This window comes from Staurois parvus, unplaced genomic scaffold, assembly GCF_062004578.1.
Source record: "Staurois parvus isolate SC_StPar_1 unplaced genomic scaffold, SC_StPar_1.0 ptg000232l, whole genome shotgun sequence".
Lineage (NCBI taxonomy): Eukaryota > Metazoa > Chordata > Amphibia > Anura > Ranidae > Staurois > Staurois parvus.
Window position 1 is genome coordinate 8,373,443 of NW_028318028.1, and position 27,726 is coordinate 8,401,168.

At 42.7% G+C, this 27,726-nt stretch overlaps 1 pseudogene; it reads left to right on the top strand.

The window, feature by feature from the left end:
* Positions 1-1,027: 1,027 nt before the first annotated feature.
* Positions 1,028-27,726, top strand: part of LOC149460346 (uncharacterized) — a 105,883-nt pseudogene continuing 79,184 nt past the window's right edge.

Sequence of the window (27,726 nt, forward strand, 5' to 3'; positions counted from 1 at the left end):
GAATCAGCCGAATCGAATTTTTGAATACTTCGCTCATCTCTAATTATAATGGCTGAGGAAATCAATTCTTGGAGATTCTTTCCATGAACTTCCTCTGTTTAATTTTCTTTTCAGATAGACACAGTAGGTACACTACGTTTTTGTAATGAGCTACCAAACAGGCTTAAACATTGATATAATTACGGGATTCAAAATGTAATATACTTTATGCTTCAAATCAAATTTATTTTTACAAGTCTTTACTGTTCCTTTGATGTTGCCGAACAATTGGCAGCAACTGAAAGAACATGTGACAGAGTAGGGAGTGATGATGCATGTTTCTCTTCTGTGTTCGATCAAGTTAATAAGATTTTATATTGCATATCTTTCTCTTGTCTCTACATTCTGTTCAGATTTGTTTTCCTCAAGTGCTTCTTCCTGCCACATTACACGTACTGGCATTTTAAAGTCCATCCAGTCCATCTACTTATTTTCCTTTCAGAGAAAAAAACTGCATCTTCAAGGCACACTGGTGTGTTAAGTGTCCTAAAAGATATTATTATTATACAGGATTTGTATAGCGCCAACAGTTTGTTCAGTGCTTTACAATATAACAGGAGACAATACAGTAAAAATACAGTTCAATACAAGAGGGATATGAGGGCCCTGCTCCTTGGAGCTTACAATCTAGGAGGGAGAGGCTAGTGATACAAAAGGTAGTAACTGTGAGGGATGGACTGTTAGGAAGAGTAGAAGATTCCATTATTAGCTGACGGCGGGATAGGCTTCCCTGAAGAGATAGGTTTTCAGAGATCGCCTAAAAGTGAGCAGAGTAGGCGATATATAATATATATCTTTTTTTAATGGTAAATGCAACTGGGAAGTTGGATTTCTCTTGCACCCTGCTAGAGAAAGTTGGAGGGCATATGCCACATACCTGATCAGAGATTGAAATGACAAGCTTGGCCTCAATGGTATCTCTGGCACAGGCACACCTGGAAGTGAAACAGGTAATGCCAAGGGACAGGAGGAACATGAGTGCTGGTAGATGTTGATTGCAGAATCTTGGCCTGGAGATGCAAACTTGGAAAATCCAGCAGAACGTCAGGTCAGGAAAAGCAGCCATGAAAGAAATCAGCTGAGGTTAAACAGAAACTCCAATTTCACTGCTTATTCAGGAGGCAGAATCCATTCTAAAACCCCAGTGAGCCTGCGACAGGAACACACAAACATGACTGGAGCCGATGCTGGATGCAGCAAAACCAGGCATTGCATGGACCCAAGTCAGAGACGTAGACCTATAGAGATAGTTGGGTTCCACAGTGAGTGAGCATTGAGATGCAGAATCATAAGCCAAATCAGTGTCCAGAATTGAGCTGACGTCAGGAACTGGTAAGCAACAGTACAAGCAAAATCCAAGATCAGGTCAGTATAGATCAAGCTAGGTCAGCAGAAAAATTTAGATACAGGACACAAATCAGAGCACAGAGTACTGATGATGACCAGTCATCACTGGAAGTAACTTAGAGCATCCGTAAATTGGCTGTCTGGTTCCAATGCTGACTCTGGGCTTCACGCATGTCCTTGCATACGTTGTAATACACTTGAATAGCTGCGTGCATTCTTGCTCATGCACTTGCACCTGGCTAATGTTTATATAGATGTGTGCGCATATGTATGCACATTTTTTCCAATCCAGCTGGCTACCAGGAATTACCTGATAGAATTGGAGGAAATGGTAATGCACAAGCAGAGCTTTTATGGCATTTCCTTAACTTCTTGCAGTTAGAGCATTATGCTGACAATCTAAGGGCTGAGGGCAGAGCTAGGCATGGCTATTCACTAATTGGGCTATTACCAATACAGACAATTAAGCAGCTACAGCAGCAAGGGTGATCATGCTGCAGTGCAAGCATTGTCACCCGAACAAAGGAAGTGCCCATCCAATGGTTCTTTTGGCAAGATCTTTACAATATAAAATAAAATAATATAAATCCAATGAAATAAAAACAATAAAAACAATATAATTATTTTAACATCTTTTTAAAATGAAAAAAATAAAATTGCACTTTTTGGAAATACCCTTTAGTAGCAAAATAATGACACTTTCAGTGGTATTTAAAATATGCTAAGGTAAAGGTAAACTCATCACTAAAATCTTACATAATCTTTAATATGTTATTTCATTTCACATGTCATTTTCAATTTCTGTGCATTTTGTGAGATAATGCTTGATTATTTTGCCATGAGTGTACTTGTTCAGGCATTTCCTCTTACCGGGTGGCAACATGGTTGCCCTGCACCCCTTCCCTTTCACATGAGCTTACACTGGAGACTAGGAGCAGCCGTGCCATCAGGTAATATGCAGGTATGTTCCACCTGTTTCACCATCAGGGAGCCAGTCCTGAGAAATGACATGTAGCTTCCCATAGGGTGGTTGTGTGTAGACAGAAAGTGGCTGCAAAAGAGCTGCTTGAGATTAGCAGAACTGAGGTGCAAAAAAGGTGAAAACACTATATAAGGCTGCGTACAGCCTTGTGTAGTGTGTTGGTGGAGTTTAATGTAGTTAGTGATGTGTAGTGTAGTCAGTGACAGTGTAGTGCAGTGTTGCGAAGACCAGTGTAGTGGTGTCATTGAAGTGTCAGTGTTTTTGACAGCACTTCTCCATCCCCGCGGTTCCCATTTTTTTTCTTCATTAATTTATTTTACTTTTTTTTTTTTTTTCAGCATCAGGTTCTGCTGCTTCATCATTACTGTTCCCCCTTCTGTGTCGCAGGTGTTCCTCCTTCTGCATCAGCAGTGGGGTTTTTTTTTTCGCTTTTTTTATTTTTTTTTTAATTTAATTTACTTATTTTTCTTTGACACAGCAGCAGCACTAAAAATATTTATAACATAATTGCTGTTCCTCCTTCTGCATCGCAGGTGTGCCTCCTTCTGCGTCAGCAGTGGTTCCCTTTTTTTTTTTTGTCTTTCTGAATTTTTAACATTTTATTTTATTGTTTTGCCACCACGGCAGGAAAAATATTTTGGCCATAATTGCTGTTCCTGCTTCTGCGTTGCAGGTATTCCTCCTTCTGCGTCAGCAATGGTTCCCTTTTTTTTTTTGTGGCTTTCTGAATTTTTTTTTCAGCAGCAGCAAAAACATTTTCTCCATAATTGCTGTTCATCCTTCTGAGGTGCAGATATTCTTCCTTTTGTATCACCAGTGGGTTTTTTTGGCTTTCTTAATTTTTTTCCATTTATTTTATTTTGATTTTTTTTTTTTTGCCACAGCAGTAAAAAAGAAATTCTCCATAATTTCTGTACTCCCTATTTTCTTTATATAAAAAAACAGTTTATAGTACACCAAGCAGGAAAGTATTGTGCCCAAGCACCAAATTCCTATCCCACACAAAATAAAAAGTTATAAAAATCTCCAAACAAAATCCCCATCATGTCTGAAAGGCCAGCAAGGGGAAGCAGACACACACAGGCAGATAAAAGAGGGTAAGCAGCCTCTGTGTCCACAGTGAAAAGTGGTGGTCGTGGACATAGTATACTCTGCAGGCAAGGCACGCTTGTCTTTTTTTCCACTGCTGGCCATGTTATTCAACCACAACATACAGAAGAGGTGGTAGAGTGGATAATTAAGCCCTCCTCATCCTCTGTCACCAAGACTTATACTAGTTTGCCTTCCACCACAGCTGCCAAAGTAGCCTATTCCACAGGCTCCTTGTCCACAGCTACTACTTCCATAGCCCCACCATCATGCATGGAGGAGTCACCTGAATTATTTGAGCATAGAGTCAGTTCCATGCTTCCGGAGGATGCGCAGCCGTTTGAATGCTCTGATGTTGATTCCCAGGTTGATGAAGGGAGTGATGTGAGCCTATAGAGAGGGGGGGCCAATGACGGACAAGACATTGGTAGACATGTTCCCCAGCCGCAGCATACTGCCAAGTTGGCTCCAGTGACGAGGAGGGAGGGGATGATGAGGTCAATGACTGTACTCGGGTGCCTGAAAGAACAGAGGAGGAAAGTGAGGAGGAGGCACATCTCCAACGAGGCATGATGTCCTCAAGAGGCAGCCATCCTATTGCATCACACGACAGAGCTCCACAGGAGCAGAGCACTGCTGACTCCCTGCAGACTTCCAAAAGTTCATTGGTATGGGCTTTTTTCAACACGTGCAGTAAACCGCAGCATTGCTGTTTGCAGTCTCTGTCTGAAGCGGATCAAGCGTGGACAAAACACCAGCCGCTTGGTCACCACATGCTTGACATATGATGACCTGCCATGTAGCCCGTTGGCAACAGCACCTGAAAGACCCACATCTAAAAAAAAGTGCAGACTTCCACTTGCTCCTCATCTAGGATCTCTAACACTGCTATACCTTAAGTTGTCTCAACAGCCTCTACGGAGAGGGATGATGGTATAGCAATGGGTGCCACAGGTCCTTGTACCCAATCTGTTAGCAGTAAACCTGATGATTTCACCAGGCAAATGTTGCTAACTCAGTTGCTGAACCATAAAAAAAAATACTGTTCCACCCATCCACATGCTCAGCGGCCAAATTGCTAGTGCTACAACTGTTGCCTTTCCATCTGGTGCACTCTGCCACCTTCCATGAATTTGCGAAATGTGCTGTACCACAGTGGCAGGTTCCAAAAAGACATTTATTTTCATGTAAGGCCATTCCAGCTCTGTACTATCATGTGGAAGGCAAAGTTTTGGCCTCGTTGGACAGGGAAGTCAGCAGCAAGGTCCACATTGCTACTGACACGTGGTCCAGCAGGCATAGTCAAGGACGTTACATTTCCTCCACGACGCACCGGGTAACTCTGCTGGCAGCTGGGAAGGCTGCAGGATAGGGTTCAGTGCTGGAGCTTGTTCCGCCACCACACCTCAAAAAAGCTTATGGTGATTTTGCCACATCTGTCTGCTCAAATCCCTCCCTCTATGGCCTCTTCTGCTGAATCTTCCTCGGAACCAGCAGTGCTCTGTAAGCATTCAAGGGGCTACACAAGCAGTCAGGCTAAAAGATGCCATAAGGTGCTTGAGCAGATCTGTCTAGGGGACAGAAGCCACACGGGGGCAGAGATTCTGTCAGCACTGCAGGGGCAGACTCAAAGGTGGTTGGTGGCAGCTTGAGCCAGGAATGGATGTATGCAACAGTGGCATCAACCCTCTCTTTGCCCTCTGACAGGGACACTTGACACATGTTCCATGCTTGGCACACGTCCTGAATTTGGTGAAGTTTTCCTACCTCAGTTGCTGAACCATAAAAAAAAAATACTGCTGCCTTTCCATCTGGAAAACTCTGCCCCCTTCCATGAATTTGTGGAATGTGCTGTACCACAGTGGCAGGTTCCGAAAATAAATGTATTTTCATGTAAGGCCATTTCAGCTCTGTACCATCATATGGAAGCCAATGTTTTAGCCTCGTTGGGCAGGGCGGTCAGCAGCAAGGTCCACATTACTGCTGACACGTGGTCCAGCAGGCATGTTCAGGGAGGTTACATTTCCTTCACAGCACACTGGGGTAACTCTGCTGGCAGCTGGAAAGGATGCAGGACAGGGTTCAGTGCTGGAGCTTGTTCCACCCCCACGCATCAAAAAAGCTGGTGGTGATTTTGCCACATCTGTCTGCTCAACCCCCTCCTATTCCTCTATGGCCTCTTCTGCTGAATTGTCCTCTGAACCAGCAGTGCTCTGTAAGCGTTCAAGGGGACAGGAGCCACACTGTGGCAGAGATTCTGTCAGCTCTGCAGGGGCAGGCTCAAAGGTGGTTGACACCACGGCAGCTTGAGCCAGCAGTGGATGTATGCAACAATGGCACAACCTTCTCTCCGACAGGGACACTTGACACATGTTCCATGCCTGGCACACATCCTGAATTTTCAGCGTTTCTTGAACAGGTTCCCAGGCTTACAAGATTCTCTGAGTCAGGCTAGAAAAGTCTGTGGCCATTTCTGGAAACCATGCACAGCCAGTGTTCAGCTGGCTGATATTCAATGGCAATTCAACCTGCCCACCAACTGCCTCATTTGTGACATGCCTACCAAGTGGAACTCAATATTGGCAATGCTGCAGCGCTACACACGCAGCAAAAGGCCATCAATGAGTACCTGGGTGAGTATGGCACAAGGACAGGCTCGGGGGAGCTTGACTTTTATTTGTCACCCCAGTGGCTGCTGATAAAGGATGTATGCACTGTTCTGTCACCATTTCAGGAGGTCACAAAGATGATGATCTGCAACAATGCATGCATCAGTGATACTATCCCTCTAGTCTTCCTGCTGGACCACACACTGCATTGAATAATGGACAGGGCACTCGAGGCAGAACAGCGGGGACCCCCTTTATGCAGATACTATTCCTGTGGGGTCACAGAACAGACAGGAGGAAGAGGAGGATTGTGGTAACATGGAAGTAGAGGATAGCATATGGCAGTCTTCAAGGGATGGATTTTTGTCCCTCGAAACCCAACCAGGAGTAGTACGTGGCTGGAAGGAGGTACTCCCTGACAGTGTCATCCTCAGTGAGCCAGAGAACTCAGAATCTCATACCTCCTCAAACTTATGCTGCATGGGCTCCCTGATTCTGCAAAGCCTGTGAAAGGACCAGAGGATTCATGGTATCGTGGAGAGAGGATATTACTGGTTGACAACCATTATTAATCCACGTCTAAGGGGTAAAGTTGCAGAGCTCATCCTGCCTTCGATGAAGGAGCTGAGGATGGAACATCTTCAGGACGCCTTGTTGAAAAATTTGTATAACACCTTTCCAGACATTGGGAGGTTACCATTACCTGTTTTTGAGGCTTCTTTCAGTCAAAGGAAGAGCGATGGAGAAGGTGCCCGGCTGACCGATACCTTTAAACAATTCTTTAGTCCTGAGAGCCCAGGGCTGTTAGGTTTAAGCACCCATCGGCAGCGTCTGCATCATATGGTGTAGGATTATCTAGGGACAAGAGCAGACTTAGGAACCTTTCCAACTGAGGATCCATTGGGTCTTGAGGATGTATCACTGGCCAGAACTTGCTCAATATGCAATCGAGCTACTGGCCTGTCCTGCATCCAGCATGCTTTCCCTAAGTACGTTCAGTGCTGCTAGAGGTTTTGTGATGGATAAAAGAGTACGTCTGTCCACAGACTCCATTGACTGTCTGACATTTATTAAAATGAATCAGTCAACTGCAGATTAACAGCAGCTATCAAGCCCCTGATGCTGATGTAACTGATTACATTTTTTAGGGATCTGGGATCCCTTGAAGACTGCCTATGCTGCCTATCTTATTCCTGAATCCTGATTATGCTAGCTTCTACAATGTTTTTGGTTTAGGGCACCACCAGCACCCAAGGCCAAATTTTTCTGCACCTGTCTGACAAGTTCATCTAATTTCAATTTGTTACTATTTGTTTTCTAATTTTTAACAATTTTGTAACAGCAGGGCCTGTTCCTGCGCCCAGCAAAGAGTAACTGTTAGGGGATACAGTCTATAGGCATAGTGTGTAAAATTTCAGTTTTTTAGAGCAGTGCCAATTCCTGTGCTCATCAAGAGTAATTGTAAGGGGTTAGAGTGCAGAACCACCAACAGCAAATGCCCATTTTTTCAACACACTGTGTGACAGGTGCATATAATTAAAATTTTTAGAGTAGGGTCCAGTCCTGCACTCGCTAAGAATAACTCTGAAGGGTAACGGTGTGAAGGCACCACCAACTGTTCGCCCGCCATACACCCCATAGTGACCTCACAGTGCAGAGTCCCCATCCCACACTGAGACAGAGGGGAGAATACTCTCCCCCCAAAAAATAAATAAATAATAATAAAAACTACAATATGTATATTTATCAAAAAATAGAAATAAAACAAAAAATACATTAAAAAACAGCATACCACCCCCCCCCCCCCCAATCCTTACCAGGCCCTTTAGGTCTAGTAGAAAGTTAAGGAGGGACCCCACAGTAAATATTTTTTTTTAAATTGCGTGGGGTTCCCCCTAAAAGCCATACTAGGCCTAAAGGGCCTGGTAGGACTTTTAAGGGGAACCCAGCCTCCCAAATATGGGGGGAAAAGTGCATGGAGTTCCCCATACAAACCATACAAGGCCTTTTAGGTGATCAAATGCCACCAAAAAAAGCTCTAATTGTGTGAAAAAAAGGCGTAAATTTTGTTTGAGTTGCATGGCTGGTAATTACCAGTTGAAATAGCGCAGTGCTGAATAGCACAAAATGGCCTGGTCAGGAAGGGGGGGTAAATCTTCCAGAGGGCAAGTGGTTAAAGTGGAACTATACTCGCCACCATTCCTGCACTGCGGCATCCCTGAGCTCCCTCACCAGCTGCTGCCATTTTCAGTTGGTTCTCCCCTGGGTTTTGATTTTTGGCCATTTTGATTGGCATGGCTGAGATGACATCAATCAGAAATTGCACAGATCAGTGTATAGTGCAGTCAGGCACAGGGGCAGCACCAGGTAGGAGCTCGGTGAAGCACCCCCAAAAATTATTTAAGCACCCTCAAAATTCCCATGCCAGTTCCTGTATGTGTCAGTGTATTTTTTTATTATTTTTCTGTACCCTCAAATCCTCTACTAATGCAAGAAAATTGGGGACTCTTTTTTTCTGGCTGCGGTGATATACAGAGAGTTTGTTTCCCCCTACTGGGTCTAGAGAGAGGAATACAGCTTCTGCGAGAATGGAGAGAACCTGCTTGTTTCCATAGTGTGGGATAATGGAGGTTGTTTGCAATGTGCAAACAAGGGTGAAACCCCCTACATACAATAATAATAAAAGAGGTTCAAATCAATCAGTGTATTAGAACATAGTAGTGATGGTGTCACCCTCTCTGCAAAAGTTAAGAAATATTGTGGAGCTTCAATGTGCAAATAGTGGTGAAACCCCCTATATATATTCATAATAAATGTAAAATTTATGTATATATTGTGCATATATTATTATGTTAAATAGGGGGTTTCACCACTATTTGCACATTGCAGCTCTGCAATATTTTTCTTAACTTTTGCAGAGAGGGTGACACCATCACTACTATGTTCTAATACACTGGTTGGTTTGCACCTCTGATTTTATTTATGTACATGGGGGTTCACCATTGTTTGTACATTGCAGTATATTTGTACATTGCAGTATTGTATATTTTTTTCAGAGAGGGTGACATCATCATTACTATATTGCAACGCATTGGATGATTTGCACTGGATATTCATATATACTGTTGCACTTATAAGTCCATTTGTACAATTTATAGAGGAAGTGTAGGGTTGCGCTGCATGTTTCTGCTTTTTATTGATATACTGAGGATGGGCCAACTGATTGCTATACTGCTGGGGGTTTATTATTGTTCATTGTTGGGGGTTTAGTATTGTGCAATGTTGGGGGTTAAATAATGAGTGGTATTGGAGGTTAATTACTGTGCTGTGCTCTGTAATTATTATTGTGTTGTGCTGGGATTTATTACTGTGCCATGCTGGGGGATAATTATTGTGAGGTGCTGTGGGTTATTTATCATGCAGTGCTGGGGGCTAATTATTGTGTTATTTTGGGGGCTAATTGTTGTGCAAAGTTGAGGGTTAACAATGGGGTGGTGGGGTTTAATTACTGTGTCATGCTGAGTGTTAAGTATTGAACCCTGGTTAATTACTGTGCTGTGCTAGGGGTTAATTTCTGTGTCATACTGTAGTTAATTATTGTGAAGTGCTGGGAGTTAATTATTTTGCTGTGCTGGGGTTATTGCTGAATTTGACACAAGCTGAGCGGGGGGATCATTTCTGATGCCAGCTGGGCTTATTTTAATCCTCAATTCACCCCCAGGTCTTATTTGGTATATACAAAGGGGGAAAAGTGTTATACTACATTCATAGACCATGAAGAAATATCCACTTGCTGGCCACTCCTACTTTTTTGGTCACGCCCACAGGTACACGGTAGGCGGTGGGCTTTGTGCGCCACATTAGCACCCCCACTTATACTTCAAGCACCAGCATAGCACCCACCCCAAAAAATTGTCTGGAGCCATCCCTGGTCAGGCAGGTGAAGAAGATAAATAGTATATTTCTTCTGCAGTAAAAAATCTGTCTGTTCCACTTTAACCATTCAATTTTCTAATGACCACGAATGATAGGGATTGGCTAAACTGCCCTTTCATGAATATACATGTATCATGCGATTGAGTGAGAAAACTGTGATGAGTTGAAATGATTTAGGTATCATTCTGGAAATCAATGGGTGCAGTTTTCGACTATCTGAAATCACTTGTAAGCAATGTTTGGTAATGAAGCTTGTTGTCTGAATGTGTCCCACAAACAACCCATTTTGGTCATTACTAATTAAGCCCATATGACTAACCTCTGAGATCAGTGGACATCAACCATAATTCTGACAACATGACACTAAAAAAAGGGCTTGTGCTTTATAGAATTTTGTTTGTCAGCCCATGGATTTGTCCATCATCTTGTCTGTCAGATCTGATTCTTCAAGCATCAAATATCATGTCTCTTGTCAGAAATAATCCCTGTAAACCACAAAGCAGATGTTTCTTTTTACTGTATGTTTATTTAACATGTTTCATTTCTGATATGTATTAACTGTTAAAATGTTCTGAAATGACAACTCAACTTTTTAAAAAAATCATATTAAAAGCCAATGTGTTGTCAGAATTGATTTTTTTTACAAGTTGCAGATATAAGAAGAGCAGCTAGGATTGCTAAGGTAAGGTCTCTAGAAAAAGGAATTTGGATTGTCATTTTTACATTAGGCTTGGCAAAAATCTTTAAAGCTGAACTTCAAGTAAACAGCTAAATACACAATCGAAATACACACAATATATGGGATATGTCTTCCCTGCCAAAGCATTTGTATTTATGCCCATCCAGTCCTGATATTTACTCAGCTCTGCCACACCACGCATACCTTTCTGGCAGGGCAGAAGACCTACTTATCTTCTTCTGTCCCAGGAACTGTAGCAGTAGGACCCGCAAAGTTCAAAAGGGACTGGTGGAAGGCAAACCAAAAATTGGTGAGGTGCAAGTCCATAAAATGATCCATAATAACACCCAAAGGAGATACGAGTTATACAGTATCTGTGAAAAATATGAATTATCATTACTCTGTGAGGTAAGTGTTTAAGTATATAAAATATAGAAAATAATAATATTCATCCTGTGGCTGTTATATAGACCGAAAAAGTATAAGAAAAGGAAGTGAAAAGAAAACTATGCGGACAACAATATACCATATTTTTCGCTCCATAAGATGCACAGACTCTGTTCATCTCCTGTACCGTGTCCGCAGTCTCTGGTCATCTCCTGTACTATGTCCGCAGTCTCTGGTCATCTCCTGTACTGTGTCCGCAGTCTCTGGTCATCTCCTGTACCATGTCTGCAGTCTCTGGTCATCTCCTGTACTACGTCCGCAGTCTCTGGTCATCTCCTGTACTACGTCCGCAGTCTCTGGTCATCTCCTGTACTACGTCCGCAGTCTCTGGTCATCTCCTGTACCGTGTCCACAGTCTCTGGTCATCTCCTGCACTGTGTCCGCAGTCTCTAGTCACCTCCTGTACCATGTCCGCAGTCTCTGGTCATCTCCTGTACCGTGTCCACAGTCTCTGGTCATCTCCTGCACTGTGTCTGCAGTCTCTAGTCACCTCCTGTACCGTGTCCGCAGTCTCTGGTCACCTCGTGTACCATGTCCACAGTCTGTGGGCATCTCCTGTACCGTACAACTGTCTTTAAATCGGAGTAAACGTCCCTCCTGGCTAGATCTCTGAGCTTTACCAAAGCCCTGCTTATAATGAGTGTATGCACCTGTAGACAACATGAAGGTCTCCAGTAAGACCTGGACACCAAATTGAAGGCTTTGTTCCTCCCAAGATGCGTTGAAGTTTCAGACCCCGATCTGGGATTAAAAAACCCAGAGAATCCTGTAAAACCATTTTCTCTGCTCATAATAAATACTCCAGAGCCCAGCACTCGGCATTAGTGCAAACTCTATATCACTCCTACATCCATTTTCACAGTGGCAGGACCTCTGTCAGGAATGGACTCACCACTGGTGGTGGGACTCACCTGCCGTGTGGGCTGCAGTACCAGGGCTGGCCAGCGGGTGCTCTCAGCAGCCAGAAGCTCACTCCTGCAATCAAGTCATCACCTGAGGCTGATTGCAGGAGGTGTATTTAAGGAGTGGCCAGGCCTGCAGTCAGTGCCTTGGTGTATAGTTTCCCTTGGCCCCTGTATCCTGATCCTGCCTGCTTGAATCCTGACTCTGCATGAACTCTGCCTGTACTGACCTCGGCTATTCCTGACTACTCTTCCGCCTGCTCCTTGTACCTTGCCTGCCCGTTTGCTACCGACCCGGCCTGCCCGACTACGTGTAGTGTTGTTCTTTTTGTTATCTGTTGGAGGTTTGGTTTGTTTGCAACGTGTTTATGTTTTGTCTTGCACTGCGTTTATGTATTGTTTAGTCTTGAATAAATTGTATTGTTTATACTATACCTGAAGCCTGCGTTTCCCTGTGTCAGTCCACATACCTCTGGTCATACCTGGAGCCCTGACAACCTCAAACTGTCACAAGTCACTTAGAAAGACCAACCTGAACTGCAAAAATTCAAACTGAAATACACTGAATATCACCAGGTAGGCAAATGAGTTTTTGGTTTGTTCTATAGTCTATATCCCCATAGTGTGGCCAGTGGTAGGTGAGTGAAGAAAAAAATGTTAGCTATAGATTTATGATAGATGTCTTTTGGAATCCTGAGGAAGGTTGATCACACAAGTTCATTGCTGTACTTACCCTAACGAAGAACAAACGAGGCCAACTGTCAGGCTCTGCCCAACGGGATCTCTAGTGGTTCACAGCACGGGGTTTCCCAGGACGCGGAGTCTAAGTCCCAGTCTGCCTTTTCACCAGGGCCCCTGATGGTGGGGATGGACTTGGTGCAAGACTGGAACCAGGTCGCGCCCCTGGGCACCCCCGGCGGTGGCAGAGGGGTCCCACTGAGGGTATGTGCCCGGGATGAGCCTGCTGTGAAGGGGATGACAGGTCCGATCCGAGCGGATGAATGGGATGACAGATCCCAATCCGAGCGGGATGGACGGATGACAGATCCTGATCCGAGCGGGATGGATGGGTGACACGCTAGGAGTGAGCGAGGTCAGACTAGCCGTGTCGGTATCGTGCGGGCAGCGTGGTACAGGGGGAGTAAGCGGAGAATGGTCGGGGTCACAAGCCAGGTTCAGCAGGTAGCGGGCAGCGCGGTACTGAGGGTCAGGCAGAAGGATGGTCAGGGACGAGCCGGGGTCAGAGCAGGAGAGGGTCAGCATAAGTCAGAACAGGCAGAGTTTGGCAACAAGGAAGCGTACTTACAGGATCAGGAACAAGACCTTGCTGCAACCTGGAGATGCACAGGGCAGCTTTAAATAGAGCGCCCTGTTCTCCCATTGGTGCGGCCACGATCGCTACTGCGCATGCACGGCCGCCGCCGCGATCGCCGAGGACTCTGTGCTCGCCGGCTGGGACGGATCGGCCGTCTGCGCATGCGCGCACCGCCGAGGACCCGGGATCCCTGACACCAGGCAGGGGAAATGACAATCACCCTGCTGACCTCCAATATGTATGACCGGACTATTGGCACACCATGAGACCACAATAATACAAATCAATGAGTTTATTACAAAGTCATTACAATATCACATTACATATTAATAGGACAAACTTCAGGGATCCAAACTCTGTCTAATTTAAAAAGAACATGCGAAATACCCACAACTGGATTGATAAGCTCAATAGCCTGAACTACTATATATGTATATATACAAACATATGACGTGTATTGTATAAGCAGCTCCTCAAATCCAGATGTCAACGCGTTTCTCAATAGGGTTGCTTCATCAGGACAAAGAGAGTATCTTGATCAAGCTAAATACTTAATCAAAAGTTCAACAAGTAAATATACATATAATACAAACAGAATATCATGCAGCATATTTCAACAAGTATAAGGTATGCTCATATTCTATATCGACCGATTAAAAGAGTATAGCATCATGGAGTCTGGCAGGCAGAAATAGAGATAGAATATATTCCTTTGATGTTATTGATATAACATTTTAATGCATGCTGTGTGTCCATCTGATCCCTTTATGCTTGTTTGTTCTCTTTTTGAGGGTCACATGCAGCTCAACTGACTGGAAGATCTTTACTGTTACCGCCTTTCTAGTGGAACTAACAGACAAAAAGAGGCCTGAACCCACTTTTACCAATGTTATAAATAAATAAATAAATAAAATCAGATCAACATGAAAAATTATTATTCAGATTACAACACACTTTAGTCGGCATAATCACAGAATATCACCGCCAATATCACCATCCCTTTCAAATTTGTGCTTTTCTTAAATATGTATGACATATTGTGGATATTTTTGCTCCAGTATGTCAGCATTAAAACATATGTATCTTTCAGCAATTCAGCATTTGTGCAAATTTATCAAATGCTGGATTTTTTTTCTAGCTAGACCATTGTATGTTCTAAATGGAAACAAGCAAAATGTTAGATATTTTATATTTTATCATTCTGACATGAATTTGTTTTGAATTAAGGTGTCCTTTTATGACACAGAGAATAGCTGCGATTCAACAGATCTCAGCTATTCTCTGGTCATTCACAGTTTATAACACTCAGGAGATCATGTCAGCCCTTCTCTGGAGATCTGTGTTCTCCCTCCAGATTCTCCAGCCCAGAGCTGGAGAATCAGAGGGACCGAAAACTAAGCAGAGATAGTTTGCCTCTGCTTAGTAAACTGATCTTTTACTATAATCTCGAGAGATTATAGTAAAATGAGCCGTTTTTCAGAATTTGTAGAGCGTTCTCCAGCGTTTGGAGACCGTTCTCCCTTCGTTTGGAGAACTGCTTCATAAACTGCATTCACAGGAGAACTGTGTTCTCCGAGAATGCCGGAGAACTGAGCAGCGATATATTACTGCTGGTTCACAAACGGACACCATAGGGTTTACAGAGTAACACAACACATGTAGATTGAAGATAACAAAAGGTTCTAACAACTATGTGTCAAACTGCACATGCAAAATATTTAAACATGCCATAGTAGCAGATTATAATAAAACAACAAAAGGAAAAGGCGCTGGAGACTGAAAAACACAGCTTGTCATGAATGCTTGTCTAATCTGCAATTACAGCTGTACATATTCTAAGTATTTATTGAAGAGAGAAGACTTAAACCAATAAAATGTAAAATATACAAAATAGTCTAGATAATTAAGATCATCATTCTTCATAAATACATGTAACACCAGTCATCAGCATCTCATATAGGCTCATAAAATTTCAGATGTCATTTAAAAATATTTTAACTTTACAGCTATATCTCATGCAAAATGCTTTAGTGAATGGAGCCCAGTGTCTCTTTAGAATATCTATATGTTACATTTTGTAAAGATAGGTTGTTTAGGGACGGGAGGCCCGTGATTTGAACTAAACTTGGGGTTTATAAATAAGAATCAAAACAGTTGGTAATGCATTTACTACATTTTCCTTTTAGAAATGTTATTATGATTTTTGATTATTTATTAGTTTATTGATAATCCAGTTCATGCATGTTTCCTCCCTAAACAGAATTAAATGACTATTTAGAGTGACGTGTTACTAAAGTCTGTTCAGCAATGTTTACATGCTGCAGTTACATGACAGCTTAACATTTTATCTCTTGTGCTGCTAGCATAGCTGTGTTTAGCATCTACACATATTTTAACGTTTAAAGCCTAAGATGTGTGATGGTTTATACAAGCATCTTCATGATCAAAATATTCTGTTTTTTTAACCTCCCTAGCGGTTTGATTATTTCAGATTTTTGGTGCTGAAAGCGGTACCATTTTTGTGCATGGAAATATGTCGTTTTTTTATTGTAGGCTGTAATTTAGGAATAACTCACTGAAATCTGTCCGAACAAGAGTCTATTAAACATTCCGGATATGATAAAACTTGAAACACGAAATCATAAATTATAATTTAAGAAATAATCATAAAAAATAACAATATAATAATAATAAATTTAATTCAATAATATAATCAAACCAAAAGAAAAATAGCGCCAAGTTCGCACATCGCTGAGCAAAGTCGCAAAATCATTTTCAGTGTCTGATGACGAATTTCCCCACGAATCATTATCACTCAATTCTGCAAGTGGTTCTGATTTACTATCGCTGTTCTCTAGCCGGTGTAAAACTGATTTTGACCTAAAGGGACGCTTTTTGGACGCCATGGACTTTTCTAAGTTTCCAGGCAGAAAGAACAGTCAAAATGCAGGCAGGGCACAGGACAAAGCAGTAGGAACAAAATGTATGTGAAATGCTTTGAAACAGCAATGTTTTACTATGTAATAATCGTTTTTAAAAAAATGTCATTTTTTAAAATTTTCAAATTTGCCGCCGGTTCCGGCGCCCGTACGTCCCGACGTCACAGGGACCGGAACACGGAAGCCGGATGCTGGCATCGGCCGGAGGAGATAGCCAGGGACGCTGCAGGGGACACATCGCGGGAGCGAAGGACAAGGTAAGCGCTGCAGTGAATCCCTGTGCAACGCTGCATGGTAAGCCCGAGTGTAGCTCGGGGTTACCGCTTTTGATACTGAAACTTTACCCCGAGCTACACTCGGGAATACCGCTAGGGAGGTTAAAGCCCCATTCACATCTAGTGATTTGAGATCATGCAATTCTGCCCATGATTCCAAATCACACTGCAGTGCTGGCAAAATGCAGCAGGTGTGTTCAGGTGCTATTCATTTTCAATGGCACCTAAACATTGTGCGTATTTTCCATGATTGTCGCATGATAAATCATGTTGCTATTTGAATCAAGCTGCATTGCGTGAAGCTTGTTGCCAAAAAAAGAAGCAGGAGTTTCTTTTGGGTGACAAGCTCCACACAATGTGGTTTGCAGCAATTGCTGCGCTATTCATCACATGACAACCGCGGCAAGACAGCACCGCATTTAGGTGCCATTGAAAAATATTGGCAGTTGAAAGCACCTGCTGCATTCGCCAGCATTGCAGTGTGATTTGGAATCACAGGCAGAATTGTTGTTGTAACAGCTAGCATAACAGCAGTGTGAGCTGGAGTTTGGCTTCAGTTTGTTAGTGTATCTAAATCTGCTAGTCCATCGAACATCCCCCTCCGCCCAGACCGACAATGCTCTTGTCAAAGGTGTCTTTGTTGCTCCATCATCCAGAGTGGGGGCACTCTAATGCAGGAGGTGTGTTACTAGCCAGATCATCAGGTGAAAACAGAGGGGAAAACGCCAAAAAAATCCAAACAAATGCAGCCACCACATCTAAGGATTGGTAAGCTGCAATATATTAAATATTTGGTTTTGGGTTTAATACTGCTTTAACCAGTCTTGAGACCTAGGTAACAGTGTCAGACAAAATGTAAGGGAATATATGCAATTGGCACATAGAAATGCGCATGCGCGCAATATTGCGCATAGAAATGAGAACGGGTGCATTGCTAATAGAAATGAACATAGGCTCGCGCATGCACGCAATAATGCGTGCAAGAATGGGCACACGCGGGAGCGTGCCCACAGTTTCTGGCGCCAGACGGACTATTTAAAGGAGGCTCTTACTCTCTGTCAGTGCTGACTGGCCTTCAGCTTATTCCCTGTGTCCTGCTGTATCCTGTGTGTGTCCGTTACCGACTCAGCTTGCCATTGACCTGCTCTTGGATTCTGTTTCTGCTTCTGCTCATCGGTTTCTAATTTTGGATTCCTCCTGACCTTGTTCCTGTCTGATGTTCCGGTACCTCATCGCCTGCTCGTTGCTGACCCTGGCTATTACTCTGACTACTCTTCCGGCTCCAGTTTGGCTCTACAGTCCTGCCAATTGCTTGTCCTGGCTATCCATTATGTCAGCTCTGGTTGTCACGGTGTGTTCTGGCCTCACACTTTTCAGAAGTTCTGGCAAGCCACGTACCCAGATCTTGCAGTTCCAGTAGAGTGCCTCCTTAACCTCAGCTGGCCGTTCCAGCATCTCCTCTGCTGACTCCTGACTGGATGCCCTGCTTGATTTACTGAGGTTACATCACCAGCCGCAAGTTCTACAATCAATACCCACAGGAACTCGTGTTTCTCCTGTCCCTCAGCACCATTGGTTCCACCTTCAGTGGGGCCTGGGTTGGAGATACAAGAGAGGCTGACCTCGTCAATTCAGACTTCTATCAGGCATGTGACACAACCCAACCAGGTCCTGCAGTCACTGAGAACTTTCAGCAGATTGCATTGCAACTAAGCAATACAGTTTGATCCCTGATCTGCCACAGCCTGTCACTGGACAATGTAGGATTAGCTACACATTAATAACATTTTCTCTCTCCTCCTCTCAATAAATGCTTATAAATCAGCAGCACTGTGCAATGCAGTCTAACTGGCTGCTAGTACTGCCTGTCCCTCTCCTAGTCTGGATGCTGCTGTGAAGGGAATTAACCACTTGCCTACCAGGGCAATTTTTTTAATTTTTTTCACACATGTTATAATTTGCATTTTTTTGCAAGAAATTATTGTAACTCCCAAAAAATTATACATTTTCTGAAAGCAGAGACCATGGTTTAACTCGGTGCTTCTCAATCTTTCTTCAGTCAAGGCACCCCATTCTAAAATGTAAAAAACTAAACGAATAGTTTTACAGAATGCAGCAACATCCACACACGTAGGACACCCAACATTGGAGGTGATTTATTCTTCCAAAGCAAATACACCTTTGCGCTCCCTAAGCTTCTCGTCTTCACTCATCTAATGTGACCCCAGTGCTGACAGAGAGGGGCAAACAAGGTTGCTGTACAGAGGTCTGACATCCTCCTTATCAAATGAGGACATCATTGGTTGTTTGGACATTGGCACCATTGTAATGGTGCACAAAGAAAACCTGTGACTTTGTGTAACTAACAGGTAGGCTTGGTCCATTTGCTAGCTTGTATATATTTTGGGCAATTATTAAGCATTCTGCCATAGCACCCCTGAAGAAACCTGAAGACATCCCAGGGTGCCTGGACATCCTGGTTGAAAAAGGCTAGTTTATCCCCTTCATGCCTAAGGGTAAAACAAATCTTAACCACTTGAGCTCCTGAGGATTTACCCCCCTTAATGACCAGACCTCTTTTTGCTACTCGGTGCTGCACTAATTCAACTGATAATTGCGCGGTCATGCAATGCTGCACCAAAACAAAATTTACGTCCTTTTTTTCCATACAAATAGAGCTTTCTTTCGGTGTAATTTGATCACCTGTGCGCTTTTTTATTTTTCACGCTATAAACAAAAAAATGCCAAAAGTTTTGAAGAAAAACACAATTTTTTACTTTCAGCTATAAAAAATATATAGAAAACTCAAAGTTGGTTATAAATTTAGGCCAAAATGTATTCTGCTACATGTTTTTGGTAAAAAAAAATCCCAATAAGTGTTTATTGATTGCTTTGTGTGGAAGTTATAGCGTCTACAAACTATGGTATAAATACTGCAATTTATGCCATTTTTCTGCTATACAGCACTGCGCTAGTTTAACGGACAATTGCACGGTCATGCAATACGGTACATAAATGAAATTTACATTCTTTTTTTCCCCACAAATTAAGCTTTCTTTCGGTGGTATTTGATCGCCTGTGCGGTTTTTATTTTTTGCGCTATAAAAAAAAGGCTGACAATTTTGAGGAAAAAAAAACAATATTTTGGACTTTTTGCTATAAAACATGTCCAGTAAAAAAAAAATGCAAAAATCAAATTTAGTCATAAATTTCTGCCAAAATGCATTCTGCGACATGTCTTTGCTAAAAAAAATCCCAATACGTGTAAATTAATTGGTTTACGTGAAAGTTATAGCGTTTACAAATGGCAGGAAAGATACTGGAATTTTTAATTTTTATTTATACTAATAATGGCGCCGATCAGTGACATATGGTGGCAATTAGCGACATATGGTGGCGACCAGCGACTTATGGCAGGACTGCGGGACTGCGGCAGACATTTTGACACTGGGGGGGGAACTGACTTGGGGTCACTGACATCCCCAGTGACACCAATACAGTGATCAGTGAAAAAAAACCACTGAAACTGTACTAATGTCACTGGGGAGGAAGGGGTTAACATTTTTAGAATTTGCTGTGTAAGGGGAGTGTTTTACTAGGGGGCGGGGGTGTGTACTGGACGGGGGAGGGAGGGGGGAGCTGATCGAGGGAGAGAAACTCTGCAGCTTCTCACAAGCTGTCAGAGAACTGACACAGAACAGGGCTGTGTGTAAACAATGCAGCCCTGCTCTATGTCAGCCATCACCATCAATCGCGGGAAAACGGCCGGTAAAAACCGGCCGTGACCCGGCGGCTGACACCCGCTGCTGACACCCGCGGGACAGGTAGGGCGGGTGGGCGCAGCAAGTGGTTAATGACTAAGCACAATTTTGCAACGCTGACATGTGTTAGTAAAACTATACATATCATACTTTGTACATCCAGGTGAATTATACCTTATTTTTTTCAGGACAAATTGGGCTTTCATTTGGTGGTAAATGGTAATAGATATCTCCTGATTTGTTTTTATCATCAAAGGAAAACTGGCCCAAAATAGTAAAAAAAAAAAATCTTTTTTTTATAAATTTAGCTGTGTATGTCTTGTTACTACCATAACCTACCACCAATGAAAACAACCCAAAATAAATTTTCCAGCTCTTGACGAACGCAGCAATAACACATGTGTGTGTTATTTGTTGTTTGTACCTGTAGTGCAGCCCAGAAACAATAGTGCTCATTTTGTTTTTTTGGGGTTTTTTTCAAATAAAGCACACTGACACTGACACTAACTGACACTGATACCAATTAAAATAAAACCCTGACCTTTGACCTTTTTAATATTTATTTATCTTTTTTTTTTTAACAAACATATTTTTTTTCTCTCTATGCAAGGAGTTAGAGGGATACAATGTAATCTCTCCTCCATTCATAGAGAACAAAAAAAACAAGGGGGGCGGGCTATACAGTTACTGATCACTGTGATATCCAATCAGAGGCTATCACAGCGATCATGGGACCTGGAATTGGGAGTCCTGGGTCACTTTAACCATTTCCATACCGGGCACTTTTACCCCTTCCTGCCAAGGCCATTTTTCAGGTTTCAGCGATCTCACACTTTGAATGACAATTGCACGGTCATACAACACTGTACCCAAACTAAAATTTTATCATTTTCTTCACACAACTAGAGCTTTCTTTTGGTGGTATTTAATCACTGCTGGGGTTTTTATTTTTTGCTAAATTAACAAAAAAAGACCAAACATTTTGTAAAAAAACACGTTTTTTGTTTCGGTTATAAAAGTTTGCAAATAAATAATTGTTCTTCATAAATTTAGGCCAAGATGTATTCTACTACATGTCTTTGGTGAAAATAACCCAAATTAGGATGTATTTTTTAGTTTGTAGGAAAGTTATAGAGTTCACAAACTATGGTATAGATCTGAATATTGATCAATCCTGAAGTACTGACAGCCAATCTAATTTCCTGAGGTCCAAGAATGTCAGAACAGTACAGATATCCCCCAAATGACCCCTTTTTGCAAAGTAGACAGTCCAACGTACTTCATAAGAGGCATGGCGAGTTTTTTGAAGTTGTATTTTTTTCGTCATAATTTTTCGGAAAATTAAAAAATTAAAAAAATTATTTTCACAATTTGTTTTAACATACTGTCACCAGTGCAGTACAGCATCATCATATAACTGGCATGGCGGTGATCAGGGACACTGACTGGTGACAGTATGAAAAAAAATATATATATTTTTTTTTTATTTTTTTATTATTTTTAATTTTTTATTACATTTTTTTTATTTTTTTTAAGATTTTTTTTCATATTTCACTATGTCCAAAGTAGTACAATCTTACCATAGTAACATTGTACTACTTTGGGGAAGTGATCAGTATTTTTTTTTTTTACACAATTACTTTGAATTACTAAGAATTACTTTGCTATAAGCAAGCATTTACTTGAATGACATCAATTCATTCAGGGGTTTTTTTTTTGTGTGCTTAGCTGTGATTTAGTCACAGCTAATCACATGACATGTGCATGTGATCGCTGTGACCATTCACAGCTAGACACTAGTATACAATGGATTGCATGAATGAAACCATCCATTGTATACAACTGTCATGTGACCTGCTGTGATTGGTCACAGCAGGTCACATGGTACCGGCAACGGGGGCCGGTAATCAGATCTGCCATCGGCCGTGTCCGAGGTACACGGCCGGTGACAGATCGCGCCGCTGCGCGGCACTGCAAGCGTGGAAACTGCGCATGTGCGGGAGGACGCCATATGGCGTCCACCCGGAAATCTACAGCCTTCTCCCGGCCGCCAAACGGCTATTGGCCGGGCGGCTATTGGTTAACTATTCTTGTCTTACATCAACCCCAATACCTGGCCTGAGTTTGGCTACCATTCTGAATTATGATTTGGTCTTGAATAACTGCCAGCTCTAACTGGTGGCGCAATACAAGAGCCACGGCCTAGAAGCTGCCTTGAAATCAATTCTACACCCACCACCTTGGGCCCATGCAGACTGGCCACATCTTGTATCCCTGCTGGTGACACGAAGGATAAAGACACTATGCATTAGGAAACAATCAGAGGAACATAGCACATTCATATAGTGTTTTCCATATATAAATGGGCAAAGCTAGGAATTCTTGTGGGAATAACTCTACAGAGAAAGAAATATGACATTTTTGGGGGCTGGAGATGGCCTCTTACTAAGTGGTTTTGCTCTAGATCTCTGTTGATAGCTACGGTGTACCATTGTTATCAATGTCCATGTTTGAAAATGAAAATATGGGATTTCTCTCTTCCTGTACCAATACTCATTCAAGGAATCTCTACACTATTGCTACAGAGAACACTTTCCATGTATTTCCAAAGCTAGGTTCTCATGGAGGATTTTATTTGCAAAAAATTTCACATGTTCTGCATGAGCTGGACAACGTCCAGCATGGCTGACTTCCAAAACATTCAACAGCACAAAGAAAACACAGCTCCTTAGCTACCAGGTTTCCTGGAACCTGTTTTCTCATCTAGTTTGAGAAACCGATACTATTTTAGTTGAGGATTGACATTGTGATTATCTCTCTAATAATTCTAAAAAAAACTGAGTAGTATTTCAATCTAGTAGTGCAAAATATCAAAGCCCAACTCCATGAAAATGAAAAAAAACACCCTTTGCACTCGGCCTCTTGTCTTCACTGAAAGGGTTAATTGCTAATTTAACCAGTTTCCACTTGACCTATTGTCAAATGATGGCTGGGTGGGACACTCCATGTTCCTGGTGGACATAATATGTCATCCTCCCTGAAACATGCCTCGCACGCACCCCACGGCCCACGCTGCTACAGACACAGTGGATGACCGATCAATGTACCAGCTGCTGCCAGTACCATGTGATCTCTGTGACAATTGTACACAACGGATGGCAATCATTCATGTCTTCCATTGTCTGCTATTTTGGTGATCTCTGTGATTGGTCACAGAGATCACATGGTACAGAAACAGACAGTCACAGCCCGTCTGTACTATGTGATTAGCTGTAGCCAGCTGTAGACAACAATAGTAAATACTGAATGAATCAATTTCATTCAGTAATAGTGATTGTTTATAACAGTGAAATTCACTAGTTGAAGCAATCATAGTGTGTAAAAAAAAATCCTGATCACTTCCCCAGAGTAGTACAGTGTTACTATGGTAACATTGTATTGCTCTGGTCACGGTATGTTATAAAAAAAAACCCTAAAAAAAGGAAAACATATTTTAAAAATGTAAAACAAATGATTACAATTTCTTCTTTGCATGCTGTCACCAGTCAGTGTCCTTGATCATCACCACATCAGTTATATGATGATGTACTGCACTAGTGAAATTATGGGAAAAATAAATGGGAAAAAAATATTTTCTAAAATTTCATTTTCCAAAAAATTGTGTTAAAAAAATTACAACTTCAAAAAACTCACCATGCTTCTTACTAAATACATTTGACTGTCTACTTTCCAAAAAGGGGTAATTTGGGGGATATTTGTACTGTTCTGCTTTTTCAGGCCTCCAGAAATGGGATAGGCCATCAATACATCAGGATTGATCAATTTTCAGATATAAAAACCATAGTTTGTGGACTGTATAATCTTCCTGCAGACCAAATAATATACACAGATTTGGATTATTTTCACCAAAGAAATGTAGTGGAATACATTTTGGCCTAAATTTATGAAGAAAGATTATTGATTGGCAAAATGTTACAACAGAAACAAAGAAAATCACTTTTTTTTTCAAAATAGAATCCCAAATGATGAAGGTGAGACTGTCCTATTTTGGTCACGCTGTTGAAAGAGAAAAATCATTGGAGAGGGAAATGATGTTTAGGAAGGCACCAGGTGATGAGGGAGACCAGCTATTAGATGGTTGGATACATTGACTACAGCTGTGGTGATGACGCTGGAAGATCTCACCAAACTAGCACAAAACTGATTTTAGATCTCTCATTTATCAAGTCACTAGGACTCAAAATAAATTGTACAAGTTGACTCCACCCATAGGTCAGAATTTTGGGTGAAGAAGCAAAGAACTGGAGCCGACTGGATTGGAGAGACAGATAAGTTAGCTTGTTCTACCATAGACATAACGAGTTGGGCTTCAAAGATGAACTCCAGCTAAAAAAAAAAAAAAAAAAGTGATTTTTAGGCCAAACCTTAGTTCTGGAAAGAGTGCAAAATGGTTAGACCCTCTATGAAGATTTGATTTCTATTTGTGTCCCAATAGCTGCTGAGGGAGGATTTCACTCCCCTCTCCTTCCAGCTTAGAGACTGAATCTCTTCTGCCCACCTCTGGCAGTTTCAGGCTCTGGTATAGGTTGCTTGTTGTGTGGGCAGGATGGGGATTCTCTAGCTTTGGAGATCCAGCCCGCCTCCCTGCCTGAGCTGCCCACCTGTCTGCCCGCCCGCTTGCCTGTCTATCCGCCTGCACTCCTTGAAGAGGGAGATGAGAGCTGACCAGGAGAGAGTGTGGGGTGAGGTAAGCTCAGCTGGCTGTATTAGATGTCATTGCAGTGACCACTAATGCAGGTGGAGGGAGAGTCAGTGGCATTGAAAGTTAATCCTCCCATCCCCCACCTGCATTAGTCTTCATAGCAGTAAGTGTTAACCCCTCATCTGCGCTCCCCCACCTTGCATTGTTTCTGATGGCAGTGCAATTTTAACCCATCACCCCTTCTGCACTTGTGGCAATGTGAGTGAAAGATAAGCCCCTTCCCCCACATCGTAGGTCATGGGAGGCGTTAAATTTCAATGCCACTGACCACCAATATGGTGGGAGGGGGTCAATATTACTGATAGCTGTGTTGAGAGTAATGCATCCACTGACATCAATGCTGGGAGTTAAATATGGTGTCCACTGACATCAATACCAGGGTTATTAATACATCCTCTGATACCTGTGTTGGGGGTTATAAATGCATCCATGGACATTAATGATGGGGGTTATTAATGCGTCCACTGACACCAATTCTGGGAGCTATTATGGTGTCCACTGGCACCAGTGCTGGGAGTTATTATGTTGTCTTCTGATACCTGTGTTGGGGGCTATTAATGCATCCATGGACATCAATGCTGGGGGTTATTAATGCGTCCACTGACACCAATTCTGGGAGCTATTATGACGTCCACTGGCACCAGTGCTGGGAGTTATTATGTTGTCCTCTGATACCTGTGTTAGGGTTATTAATGCATCCATTGATACCTGTGTTGGGGCTTATTAATGCGTTCTCAGAAACCTGGATTGGTGGTGATTAATACGTCCACTGACACCAATACTGGGAGTTAAATATGGTGTCCACTGACATCAATGCTGGGTTTATTAATGCATCCTCTGATACCTGTGTTGGGAGTTAGTAATGCGTCCACTGACATCAATGCTGGAGGTTATTAATGTGTCCACTAACACCAATGCTGGGAGTTATTATGGCGTCTGCTGATACCTGTGTTGGGGTTATTAATGTGTCCAGTGATACCTGTGTTGGGGGTTATTAACCACTTGCCTCCTAGGCACTTTCACCGACTTCCTGCCCAGGGCAATTTTCAGCTTTCAGTGCCGTCGCACTTTGAATGACTATTGTGCAGTCATGCAACACTGTACACATATGGCATTTTTTTAGACATATAGAGCTTTCTTTTGGTGGTATTTAATCACCGCTAGGTTTTTTATTCTTTGCTAAACAAACTAAAAAAAACAAACATTTTGAAATAAAATTTAGTTTTCTTAGTTTCTATTATAACATTTTGCAAACAGGTAATTTTTCTCTTTCACTGATGTGTGTTGATGAGGCTGAACTGGTGGGCACTGATATGCAGCATGTATAGGTATTGATGGGGCAGCACTGATAAGGCTGCGCTGATAGGCAGCACTGATGGGCACTAATAGGCTGTACTGATGGGCACTGACAAGGAGGCACTAATGAGGCTGCACTGATATGCAGCACTGATGGACACTGATAGGCGGCACGGATGGGCATCAATAGGCGGCACTGATAGGCTGCACTGAAGGTCACTGACCAGCGGCACTGATGGACACTGACTGGCGGCACTGATGGACACTGGCAGCACTGACGGACACTGGCAGCACTGGTGGACATTGACTGGCAGCACTGATGTACACTGTTGGAACTGCACTGATGGACACTGTTGGGACTGGGGGCTGCACTGGACTGCCTCTGATTTTTTAACTACACTTGCCGATTATTGGCTCTCCTCTTTCCTCACGCTGTGACAGTGTGAGGAAACTGCAGCTGATAAACTGCAACTGTATTTACATTGTGATCAGCTGTATCATTGGATACAGCTGATAATGTGATAAAAGGGTGCTGTGATTGGCCCTTTACCATGTCATGTGATCAGCTGAGTCCAACAGGCACAGCAATCACAGAGCTCGCTGGTTGCACACCCCAGGGGGCACGCGGGAGGCGTGGTTCTGGAGGATGTCATATAAAGCCCCACCCAGAACTAGACTACCATGCTGTAGCTGTCATTCGTCTATAGTCTGGTCGTCAAGTAGTTAATGTGTTCTCTTAGATCTGTGTTGGGGGTTAATAATGTGTCCCCAGATACCTGTGTTGGGGGTTAGTATGCCGTCCACTGACACTAATACTGGGAGTTATTAATGCATCCACTGACACCAGTGCTGAAGGTTATAAATGCGTCTACGGACACCAATGCTGGGGGCTATTAATTCATCTACTGACACCAATGCTGGGAATTATTAATGCATCCACTGACACCAATGTTGGGGGTTATGAATACTTCCACTGACATCAATGCTGGGGATAATTCTTGTGTCCAGGAAGGGGGGTGGGGATTTGGCATCTTCGCCCTGAGCACTGATTGATCTTGTCCCACCCTGGGTGACACCATCAAGTAGGTAGAGATATCAGACTGTGATGATGTCACCCCATCTATGACAGTGCACCGATCGCATAATTTACAGGGGCCGATTTGGGGTGCACACTTTGACCGCGTGCTGCTGTTCTGAGCCTAGCTTGCCCAGCGCTTTGCAGGGCACTGTAACAGGCTAGACAGGAGACAGCCTGATGCACTAGCCTGCTCAGTGTCTACTGCTCTGTCCAGCTGTCACTCTGCAGGACAGAGCACTGTGGCAGGCTAGGGGGGAGGAGCCGTGCCAA